Raw genomic sequence first — 11882 nt, forward strand, 5'->3', positions numbered from 1 at the left:
TCCTACTGTGGAAACAGACATTTGATAAATGCTATACATATGTTTCAGACTAATGCTCTTGGCTGCTAATGCTCTTCCCCCCCCCCCCCCCCCCCCCATTTTATTTTATTATTATTATTATTTTTCCCCCCAAAATCCCAGTTATCTGCATATAGGAATATTGTGGTGGTTCCATCAACGTTTCCATCTTATTACTTCTTTCATCCTAATCAAAATTAACCAGTGCTCAACCTTCAGTGATGCAACTGTCAGTAGAACAGTAAACCACAAAAGATAAATGTTAACCCTCAGCCGTACTCAATGAGCTGAGCTCAGCACCCATTTCGGTACTGGCACTGTGCATGGCAAACTGGGGTTGGGCAGCCTTTTTGTCTCAGTGTGCATGCTCATCAAATGTAAATCAGCCCGCCTGGCCACACTGCTCTGCGTGTTCAGTGAACAGTACTCAGGTGCACCATTGGCCACATTTGGCGGGCTCTATGAAATGTATTTCAATATCTATATCAGCTGCTAGGGTTGCCCTACCTAGTTTAAAAGTTTTCAGACAGATGCCACTCGTATTCTGTTGTGTGAAACATTTATTTTGTTCGGCAGTAGACACACAAGTGTAAACATATATACGTGTGCATCTTCTTTGACGTTTAGTGATGATGACATTAAACGGAAGTTATAATGAGTGGTCTAGCAATAGTTTATTGAGTAGTAGCGAAGACTGACGATGTTAACTATAATGACTGTAACCCAGAGACATAGAGTCATGAAAGGGACATCAAAGAAGTGATGATTGCTGACTATGACTCTACTTCTGTAAGGTTGTGGTCTGTTAATGGGTATTGTACATAGGAGTTAATTTCCTTTCACAGGAACCATATATATAAAAATTTCTTCTTTAGATTTTCCAAATCCAGTTGATACTTTCACCTTTTTTCATAATAGCTTGCTACAAAGGTAACTAGCGAGACGAACAAATATGCTGGACAGTTCATAAAATCATAGGCTGATTAATAGAAAAAGCAATTATATGTGCACAAAAGGCTAGAAACAAACAATGGAGAACTGTATTCTTTATTTGCAGTGTTATTCCTCCAAGGATTATTCAAAAACTGGACTTTGAAATGTATTATTCTAAGAAAGAAGTCTGTGAAACACTAATTTTCTGTAAAGTTATGCCAGAAGGCTGATTAGTCTGCTCTGAAAGTTCTTTCATTTTAATACTAGCAGATTTATTCAAAAGACTGAGATATTCTTGCTAAATTGTATAAATTAAAACCTGTCATTGATTGTCAGAGAGAGAGAAAGGTAGAATTGAAGAGGGTTATGCTCATGAACGAGAATTACCTGTTGATGAAACACTTATTGTGGAAAGGGCAGCTGTCTATCAAGCAGCATATATTAATGCAACATGCTCGGTTTGGTATTAAATCATTTTGCTTGTGTGAAACAAATAGCAGGTATTCCTGTCATTTTATAATTTACACTGGCAAAGACACTGTATTTGAGTCACAATATAGTGTGTATCCTCTAGTGTATTTGCTTCATGGATATTTTAACTAGGGATGTACTGTGTTTACTGTCAGGTTTTATACAGGTCCTCAACTGTTTGATTGTCTCATTTATAAAAGAATTAACTGTACTGAAACTGCTGTGATAACAGGAAATAAATGCCTACAGCTGTGGTGGAGGCAAAATACGAGGAAGGTTAAGGGGGGAAATTGATGGTAATGATAAGGAAGGTGTGTACATCCTTTCCACTGTTTACTATGACGAGCCACAGGAAACTGAGGAATAACTAGTGAAAATGAAACCTGAAGTCATATTGAAAGACATTGACTGAACGGGTGGCATTGATTTATCTGACCAGTACATGACAAATTATTCAACCACAAGGCAATGTCTTTGAAAATATTATATGAAACAATTTTGATAGATGTAACAGCTATGAATTCGTACCTGTTGTACAAGAAAGTTGGTGATAAATTCGTGATACTTGACTTTTAAATTAATTTCATTTAAAGGTTCCTAGAAAAATACGGTGTAGATGTCAGTTCGTCCTCACAGCGTAGAAAAGTTGGACGATCTCCTCAGGTATCAGCTTCAACACATTTGGTTGGACAACATTTTGTGAAACACATTATATGTACTGGGAACAAGTAGGTCCCAAACCAAAAATACAGTGTGTTGCAGCAAAAAGGATGCCCATGAGAAAAAAGTAAGAAGAGAAGTGCCTGTGTATTGTGAAGAGTGTGATGCTGGACTATGTGCTATACTACTCTTTTAATTGTACCATAGAAAAATAAATTTCTAATAAATTTGTTCAAGAGAACTGTGTATGCATTGACTTCACCAATAAAATCTTTCCTCAGAATAACATACCAAATAAAAAAATAATTTTATTTTCATAAAAACATCGCTATTTTGAAAATTTTTAAATTGTTATCTAATTTCAGTCGCAACAGTCACTCAGTTTGAAAAATGTGCATCAGGGTCACAGAGCACTGCAAAATAAGTGGTGCAAGGCACAAAAATAATTACCTGCATGCAACTCAATGTGGTAGCGGAACTCTGTTCAGCGCAACTCCATATGGCAGCCGCCAACAATAACCCGAAACTGGCTGCTTATTGATGCAACAGACAGTACAGTCATGGGGTTATAATAAAATGCTCTTTTGGTTACTGCAATAACACCACAAAGTAATGGCCAATAATATCAACAACTTCCACCTCAGTGGTCATGTTCTTCAGTTCTGCATTTGCTTACTGAGAGAAATTACTAATGACTTATACAAACTGGATTTGGTGATTCTCAATGGATAACATATTTTACCTCTTGAAGCTTCAGTTATATTTTACTGTTTATTGGAGGTGTATGTGGCTCAGGCGTCGTCTTTTTAACATCTCAGCTCTGAATATCTCTCACAGATGTTTCCAGATTTGTCATTATTTCACCAGTCACCATCTAAAAAGATATGTAACTTAACCTTGGTTGATTTGAGTTATGCGAAGTAATTTTGGTTCTCAGCAGACTTGCCTTTACTAAAATATTAAGGATGTAAAATACGCTCTGGATTTGAAGCTGAGTCAGCACATTGATAGAAATCACTTTCACCTCAGTTGTACTGTTCGTATACTTTGAGTTACTTCAACTTATAAGATTAATAATAAATAGTTTTACTGTTTCAGATCCTTCATGCTGAATTCAGTTTATTTTTCTTACATTATCACAAGTAATTACATGTTTTGGGAGTACTACTGCTGCTGTTACAAAGCTATCCAGAGAGTAAGTTCCATTTGCGGCTTATAACTCGTCTTCATTCCAATTGCAATAGTATGTGGACTAGTGGGAAACAACAATATGACAGTGATGTCACTACTGGATGTAAACAAAGGCACTTGATATGGGTTTCAGTAATTGTTCAAGAATGTCAATATACATAGTGTATCTTAAGAGCAGTCTGCCAAACAGATTCTGAATGTATGGAATCTTGTCAGCCAGTCACATTTGTCAAGTGTGTGGTGAACAGATATTGAGTGTGTCAGTAGTATGGACAGTAGTTGACAGTTCTAGTTAAAGATAGAGCAGTGTACTAGAATCCAAATCCAGCGGGCAGCTGTTTGTGATGACAGACAAATTGGTCCATTCTGTGTAATGGAAGATAAAGGAGAATCAATGACTTATCATGACAACTCTGTTACATTTTTCACAAAAAAAAGACCTCAGAAATCAATGAATGGGGGCAGTGGATTTCTGTTTTCAAGAGAGGTCTGTGAAGATAGCAATGAATTTTTGAATAGCATTGTGACAGGGGACAGGGCATAAATGTTATATAATACAAGGTGACTCTTTCAAACCTCCCTCATTTCAAAGTCCCAGAAGAAAAACTACGGTAGGTATGATAATGAATTGCACCATATGGTAGAACATCTCAGAGAATTTATTTAATAATCTTCAGTACATGACTACATGGGAATATTTGTAGCTCAAAGAATATCGAGTATGTATCCAGTTTCTTGCCATGTCCTTCGTAGCATGCCCTCTGTCTGTTGCAATCACATCACTGGTACTAACATAGGAATATTATCTACTTTGATCACTGATCTCTGCGGAGGTTCGAGTCCTCCCTTGGGCATGGGTGTGTGTGTTTGTCCATAGGATAATTTAGGTTAAGTAGTGTGTACGCTTAGGGACTGATGACCTTAGCAGTTAAGTCCCATAAGATTTCATGCACACACACATCTTCTTTGATTATATAATGCGGTCCTTCACAAATCCCCACAAGAAGAAATCCAGTGGGGTAACATGATGCCCAGGCACTGCGTCCTCTGCATCTGGTCCAATGATTGGGAAATTTTGTATCCAGGAACTTGGGAACAGCCATCGACTAATGTGGCAGAGCTCCATCTTATTGAAAGCATACAAACTCTTCCAAAATGGCCAGATACACTAACTCATTCACTGTGTTTGCTGTAAAGAACAGTACAGCAATCCAGTTGTGCTTCAGCCCACGTCAAACATTCAGTTTAGGGCTGTCAAGATGTTCTACGATAGCATGTGGATGTTGTGAGCACAAAATCCAAACATTATGCTGATTAAACTTTCATGTTACATGAAAGGTTGCCTCATCTGAAGAATATTTTCAGGAAGCTTGTATGGATGTCAATATAGTGCTGCATATCTGTAGCAAATTTTTGTCAGCATGATTTGTTGTTCAGCATCAGATGTTGCAGAATTTGCATTTTGTAAGCGTGCAAATGCAGATGCTGATGTACTACATGATGCAATGTTGGTCGGGGTACATTAAGTTGCCAAACTGACTTACATGTGCTTCTGAGCCATGCCTGTCTGATATCCTCCAATATCTCTTCCAAAACACTATGGTGTGCACTGTCAGAATCTTTTAGAACACTTCCAGTTGCCAGAATGTTGTGAGACCATTTCTTAATTGTTTCCCCATCAGGTGAATCACATCACTACAACCTGGAGTAAATTCTTTGCACAGTAATTGGTGATTTTGTTTCTGCAAACCACACTACTGTTTGTGTGCACTGCTGTGGAGACTTCTGGTAACACCTTCATGTGATAATGTTCCACTCTGATGACAATAGTTGGCACATCTGACAAGAAAATTGAACTCTTTGAGATGCTCTATCAGATGCTGCAAATTTCGTTATCATGTCTAATGTTTTTTTTTTTATGGACCTTTGAAATGTGAATTTTTGAAAGGGATACCCTGAATGTTGGAACAAATCGACAGATACAGAAACCTGACTGGTTCTGACCATTAAAAAACTCCTCTGGATGATATTTTCAAATGGGTAGTGTATATTGCTGACAGACCTTCTGAAATGATGTGCAGCAATCAATGCCAATATCTGTTGTAAAACTATAATTTCCATTGTGCAATCCAAAACTAGTATATGTTCAGGTGCAGTGTCATTTTCATCCTCTACAATGCTGCTTCTGCCATAGCAACTGCAACATAAAAATCTGTAAAACACTATGGTTGGCAACATTTCATCATTCCTTCATTTTCCTGAACTGACCACATTTGGTTTTCATCACATTTTGCAGCAGAAAACTTTCACTGTGTGCAAGATGTTCCAGAATGACACTGCTGTCAGACAAATGTTTATCCTCCGTCCTCATTAAAGGTAGCATCACACTTCATTAAGGGTACACAAAACCAAAATATGGCATCATATGAAAAGTGTCTCAATGTAGCAAGTTGTTACGCTAAAATATATTCCAGAACCCCTATGAACCACGGGCATTGCTGAGGTGTCAGGGCTCACATGCCACAACAATACAGATAGCTGTACCGTAGGTGCAACTATCAGACAAGGGTGTCTGTGCAGAGGCTAGACTGACTACAGTGGTGTGCGCATAAGATGGGGTGATGTACGTTGCAAAGGATCAATATACCACATGTCATCCAGCCAGTTGCGTCATTCTGTTGTGTCTGCGTATAGCATATGCTTCAGTGTACACAAAGCACATTTATCATTGATTTTGATGTTAGGTATGGTGAGGTAGCTTAGAACACCACAGTGTTCAGTGCAAATCACATAAAGCGAACCCATTAAGAAACAACAGAATATAAATTCTGATAGGGAGGGAGTCAGACATGGAAATAGTGGCCCACTGTAGCAATGAAGACGACCTCAGCATTGCCATTTACCAGGGTAGGAAATAGCTGGAGCATGAGATGTGAGACAGAGGCAGGGAGCACATTGGTGCCAATGCAAAGTATTCTCCATCTCTTGGTGCAGAACACACCATGCTGCTGTCTTCTTACATGCATGCTGCTATAAACTATAGTTTCTGAAGAGGGGCAGCAGTCTGGATGGTTCACTGATATGGCCATGTAACATAACCCCCAGGGGGGCTCACATCTCTTTTGTGTGTGCGTGTGCTTGACTTCCGTGGTGCTTCAGCTGCAGCAGTGCTAATTTCCTCTCCATGCTGCAAGTCTATCCTTCTACTATTCTTTTTTTCCCTTGTGGCTTTCCATTGAATTGTCTTCTTGATGTCCATTGTGCTTGGATCTGGTTTCTGATTTTGGACACTCGTTTACTTCCATTCTGCTATTCTACAGTTTTTCATTCTTAACGGTCCCTATTGTTGCGATTGACTTGCTATCTCTTCTCAAAATTTTATATAAGTGCAGATCATAAGGGAAGGTTGTCCAATATGGCATATATTCCGCCTATTTCACCTTTCTCTCTTTGCATCATTCCTTTCTTGGACATGTACTATGCCCAAAGCCCAGAACGATAGCCATTCCAATGTGGATGGGGTGTGTCTTCCAGTACCAGCATGGTAGTAGCCCCCTACGCCTGCAGAAATCGCTCTGTTGGTGACTGAGCTGGAACCTCCACATGCATGCCAAGGAATATGTGGCCATTGTGACTGGGGCATGGGGGCCCTGGACAGTGGTTTACTGGCTATGCAAACATTGCTGTGGCTGGATGGTGCCAATGGGGAGAGCCCCCTTTTGGAGTGTGTGGCACTGTGACGGAAGACTTGCATATTACACGAATTAAACTTCCTTGTGGTTATGGCCACATGGCCCCACAACATTGGGCGCTTTTGACCTTTGTTGCGGTGCCTTTATGATAGAGACATGCACTGGAAATGCCAAATGGCGGCTCCATTCCATTCATGACCAGTAGACCACTTTTTCAGAGTTTAACTGTCAGTGCAACGTGACTGCTGTATGTTTCTTGATGTGTAAAAAGTAGTTTGCCACTGAGATTCAAGTAATTTGCCCTTTTGCAGAAAGTGACAATGGGTTTCAAAATATGTCATGAACTTTGAGATATGTAACTGTTCTGATTTTTGTGTTAGTGCTTATACACCAGTATGCTTCTAAAAGTGAGGAAAATAAGAGCATTAACCTCCCTGATGCTGGCAGCAGATATAAACTAAACTTACTCAGCGTTTCCAAAGTGCGATCAGAATGTTTAAGTGCTGCAATTGTTTAAATATTCCATGCTGCGATCGATTTCCTAACAAATTCTTTAAATAAACTGTATTCCATGCACCATCCCACCCTGTAAATTGCTTAAATAAACAGTATTTCATACAGTGGTCAGTTTCCCCAGAAATTCATTAACTGTTTCAAATTGCAATATTCCACACATTGTCTAAATTGTTTAAACAGTACTCCATACACTGCAATCGAATTCCTCCAAATGACCGATCAACTAAGTCTTTTTCCCACCAATTTCTGGGAGGGGGAAGGCTGTTTGGTTTTCCAGCCGATGGATGTTATAAATTGTTTCTATTTAATTAATTAGTCAATCAAATTGATATCAAAAGTGTGCTTGTATCAGCAAGGGGTGTTCCCAGAGGGATAGGGGAGGAGGGGGGAAACAATGGGTTAAGGACCTGTCAATCAAAAGGGTGGGCTATCTCCAGGAGGTGTTAATCCTCTTAGCAGAACAATAGGTCAACTACCTGTGGATCAAAGGAGAACAATAGGTTTGCCACTGAATATATACTTGCCCCTGATGTAGGCAATCCGCAATTTGTTCTGGAATGAAGTTTTCCCTATTACTGGCAGCATGCTTCCCAGTTTCTGAATCAGCACCAAACCGCCTCTCTACTAATTATGAGGGCCACACACTTGATTGCAAACGTAGATAGATGGCTGTGCAGTACATCCATTCATTGTTAATTCTGGAACATATACCCTGTAGTATGCCAGACAGTGATTTACATATTTCTAGTACTTCGATCATAGTGCATAATTTACGGTATTTCCCTATCTGGATAAGGGTTTCAGAGCATTCTTACACTTGTAGGATAATGCTAGAGATTGAGAGATCTCCTCGCATCGTCTTTGCCCAACCCTCCCTACAGTGCTGTCACCGATTTAATCTACAGCTGACCAGAAGTAGGTTGCTACATTCCACGTCTCATGAAGCAACAGAGCGAGCCAAGTCCGTAACTCCTGTTCCGCACCAGTCTTGCTCACGGTGCCCAACCAAGGGCTCAAGATTTCTCCAGATGTGCACATGTTGAGGAGGTTAGTACCCCATATCAGTGTATAGTAGTAGATATGTAAGTGTTGTGATATAATAGCAGATGGTTAAGAAGAAGAATAAATGGGTCGTTTTTATGTATGGTGGAGCTCTATACTGACAGAGTTTGGAGCATTTTATGAATATCAAATGTGCTATCAATTCTGAAGTATTGTTCTATTGTTGGGATCAGTACCATGAAGGTATTGGTAAGAGAGAACACATATACATGCAATCCTAAACTACACGGTTCTGTACTTGAAACACTATAATGTTACAGTAGTGCGGTTTCAAACCAATTAGTCATGTGAAACGGAACGCTGGTAATATCCCACGTAAGAAATATATTTCCAGCGCTTGACACACATTCTCCTTGCATATTTCTCTACGATAAACTGTGCTGACAAATTGTAAATGAAAAAACTAGCTTCTTTAAAACATCGATTCTTTGTTATACTAGCACGATATAGCTTTCCAGAGGTGTGTAGCCCCCACTCTTCACATCCGATCATGGTTCAGACATCATAGTATGCTTGCATCAGTCCTATATAAAATGATCGTTAGTAACGGAGAGTGCCTCTTACAAAGAAACAGGCAAACTCATATCAGCGGTGTTTGACATGTGAAATTACACTCCATGCCTTCACTAACTGCATAAACAGGACATCTGTCAAGCAGGTGTATATATGGGAATTGCAGAGTTGGTTTACGTAAAATGCTTCAAATTCCGTCCGTATAGAGCTCCATCATGCATATAAACCACTAATTTCTTCTTTTTCTTCTTCTTAACTGCCTGCTATTACATCGCAACACTTTCATATCTACTACCATACGCTGATAGGGAGTGCTAACCTCCTCGACTTGCACCCATCTGGAGAAATCTTGTGCACTTGGTTGGGTACCATGAGCAAGATTGCTGCAGAATAGCAATTATGAACTCGGCTTGCTCTGTTCCTTCACGAGATGCAGAATATAGCAGCTGTGGATTAAATCGGTGCCGGACGCGGTGGTCTTGCGGTTCTAGGCGCTGCAGTCCGGAACCGCGGGACTGCTACGGTCGCAGGTTCGAATCCTGCCTCGGGCATGGATGTGTGTGATGTCCTTAGGTTAGTTAGGTTTAAGTAGTTCTAAGTTCTAGGGGACTGATGACCTAAGATGTTAAGTCCCATAGTGCTCAGTGCCATTTGAACCTTTTTTTTTATTAAATCGGTGACAGTGCTGCAGAGAGGGATGGTCAAAGACAATACGAGGAGATCTCTCAATCTCTAACTTTATCCTAAGAATACGAAAATACTCTGGGACCTCCATCTGTATAGGAAAAGATCGTAAATTACCCACTACAAGTGACGCGCTAGAAACATGTAGATTGCTGTCTGGTATACATTGGTGTGTATGTTTGAGAATTAACAATGAATGGATGTACTGCACAGTCACCTATCTACATTCACAATCAAATATGTGGTCCTCACAAAGTGTTGGAGGGCAGTTTGGCGATGATACAGAAACTGGGAAGCATGCTGCCACACCATTGGTTGGTGTGAAATTATGGTAAAATTGTAAAATTGATTGCACTATCAACTGTGATGCTATTCTTCAGTTTCTCCCGACGTATTTCTTGCTCAAACAGTTGACGAGTGTACTGCCAGTCCATGGTGTCCAACGGGCACAATATTTCCGCGATCAGACATGTCGCCATCGTCAGGTGCGCTGACGAACTGAGTTTCTGAGGGTACGCGCCCGTCTTTAATCCCTTCCTCTCGCGAGGAGTTCTCTCGGCGGTCCGCACCCGTTCGTCAGCGGTCGGTGAGACGCTGGCGTCGGCGTCTGTGATGGCGTCGGTGTAATTGCCTCATCCACCCTAGTCGCCCCTTCGTTTCCTTTGGTGAGCGTCTTTTTAATTAGATTCAGTGCTGGGTCCCATGCCCTGCTGAGGCTGTAGCCGCAATCTCGGTTGATGAGTCCGTCCCTGGTACGAGTTTCGACAGCCTCTCTAACGACGCTGTCCCAGTATTTAGATGTCTGTGCCGAGACCGTGGTATGTTGATGGTCCATTTCGTGATTTTCGGACAAACAGTGATCTGCGACCGCCGACTTGTTGGGGTACCCAAGTCGACTGTGCCTCTGATTTTCTCGGTAACGATCTTCGATGGTTCGCACTGTCTGTCCAATACAAGTCTTCCCACATTGACATGGAATTGGTATATGCCGGCCTTCCGCAAACCGAGATCGTATTTGACACTTCTCAAAAACACTCGCATTTTGTTTGGTCGGCAAAAGACAGTTCCTACTCGGTGTTTGCTCAATATTCGTCCTATTTTCCCCGATATTGCTCCAATATACGGTTATAGGCAGTGGCTATATCTTTCTCCGTGACTTCTTCCGTCTCCACACGCTGTACTGTAGAGGAAGGCGGAGAGAGCGTCTGATCTGCCATTCCGAGTACCCGTTATCATGAATAAAGTTTTGAGGTGTTCCAGCTCTTGGGGCAGACTCTCTGCGTCAGAGGTGGTGTACGCCCTGTGCACCAGTGTTTTTAGCACCCCATTCCACTGCACAGGGTAGTGGCAGCTATCTGCTTGCAAATACAGGTCGATGTGCGTTTTCTTCCTGTATACCCTGTGGCCCAGGGTGCAATCCTCTCTTCTTTTGACCATGATGCCCAGGAACGGTAATCTCCCTTCTGCTTCGGCCTCCATCGTGAATTTGATGTTCGGATGTATGGAGTTCAGGTGTGTAAGGAAGTCTAGGAGCTTGTCCCTCCCATGGGGCCAGATCACGAACGTGTCATCTACATAAGGTAGAAAACAAGTCGGTTTCCATTTGGGTGACGCCAAAGCTTCCTCCTCGAAGTACACGATATAGAAATTCGCTATCAAAGGCGAGAGTGGGCTCCCAATTGCGACTCCTTTTGTTTGTTCATAGTATTCTCCAATAAAGACAAAATACGTGGAGGTCAGAACGTGCTTGAAAAGGTCGGACATGTTCTCGTCAAATTTCTGTACAATAAGCTCAAGTGGCTCTCGAGGAGGCACCCTGGTGAATAATGAAAGAACGTTAAAACTCACCAGGATATCTGAGTCTTTCAGCTTGAAGTTGTCGAGACGTTTTACGAAATCCACAGAATTACGAACGTGATGAGGGCATTGACCCACGTAAGGACTTAGTAATTCTGCCAGGTACTTGGCCAGCAAGTATGTAGGTGCCCTAATGTTGCTGAAAATTGGGCGTAACGGCACCCCTTATTTGTGGAATTTACTGAGTCCATAAAGTCTTGGTGGTAGAGATCCTTGAGGTGTCAATTTCTTCGTGACACCCTCTGCTAAATCTGCGTCCTTGAGAAGAGCTCTAGTCTTGTTCTC

The sequence above is a fragment of the Schistocerca gregaria genome, chromosome X (genome assembly GCF_023897955.1).
Source record: "Schistocerca gregaria isolate iqSchGreg1 chromosome X, iqSchGreg1.2, whole genome shotgun sequence".
In the NCBI taxonomy this organism is placed as follows: Eukaryota; Metazoa; Arthropoda; class Insecta; order Orthoptera; family Acrididae; genus Schistocerca; species Schistocerca gregaria.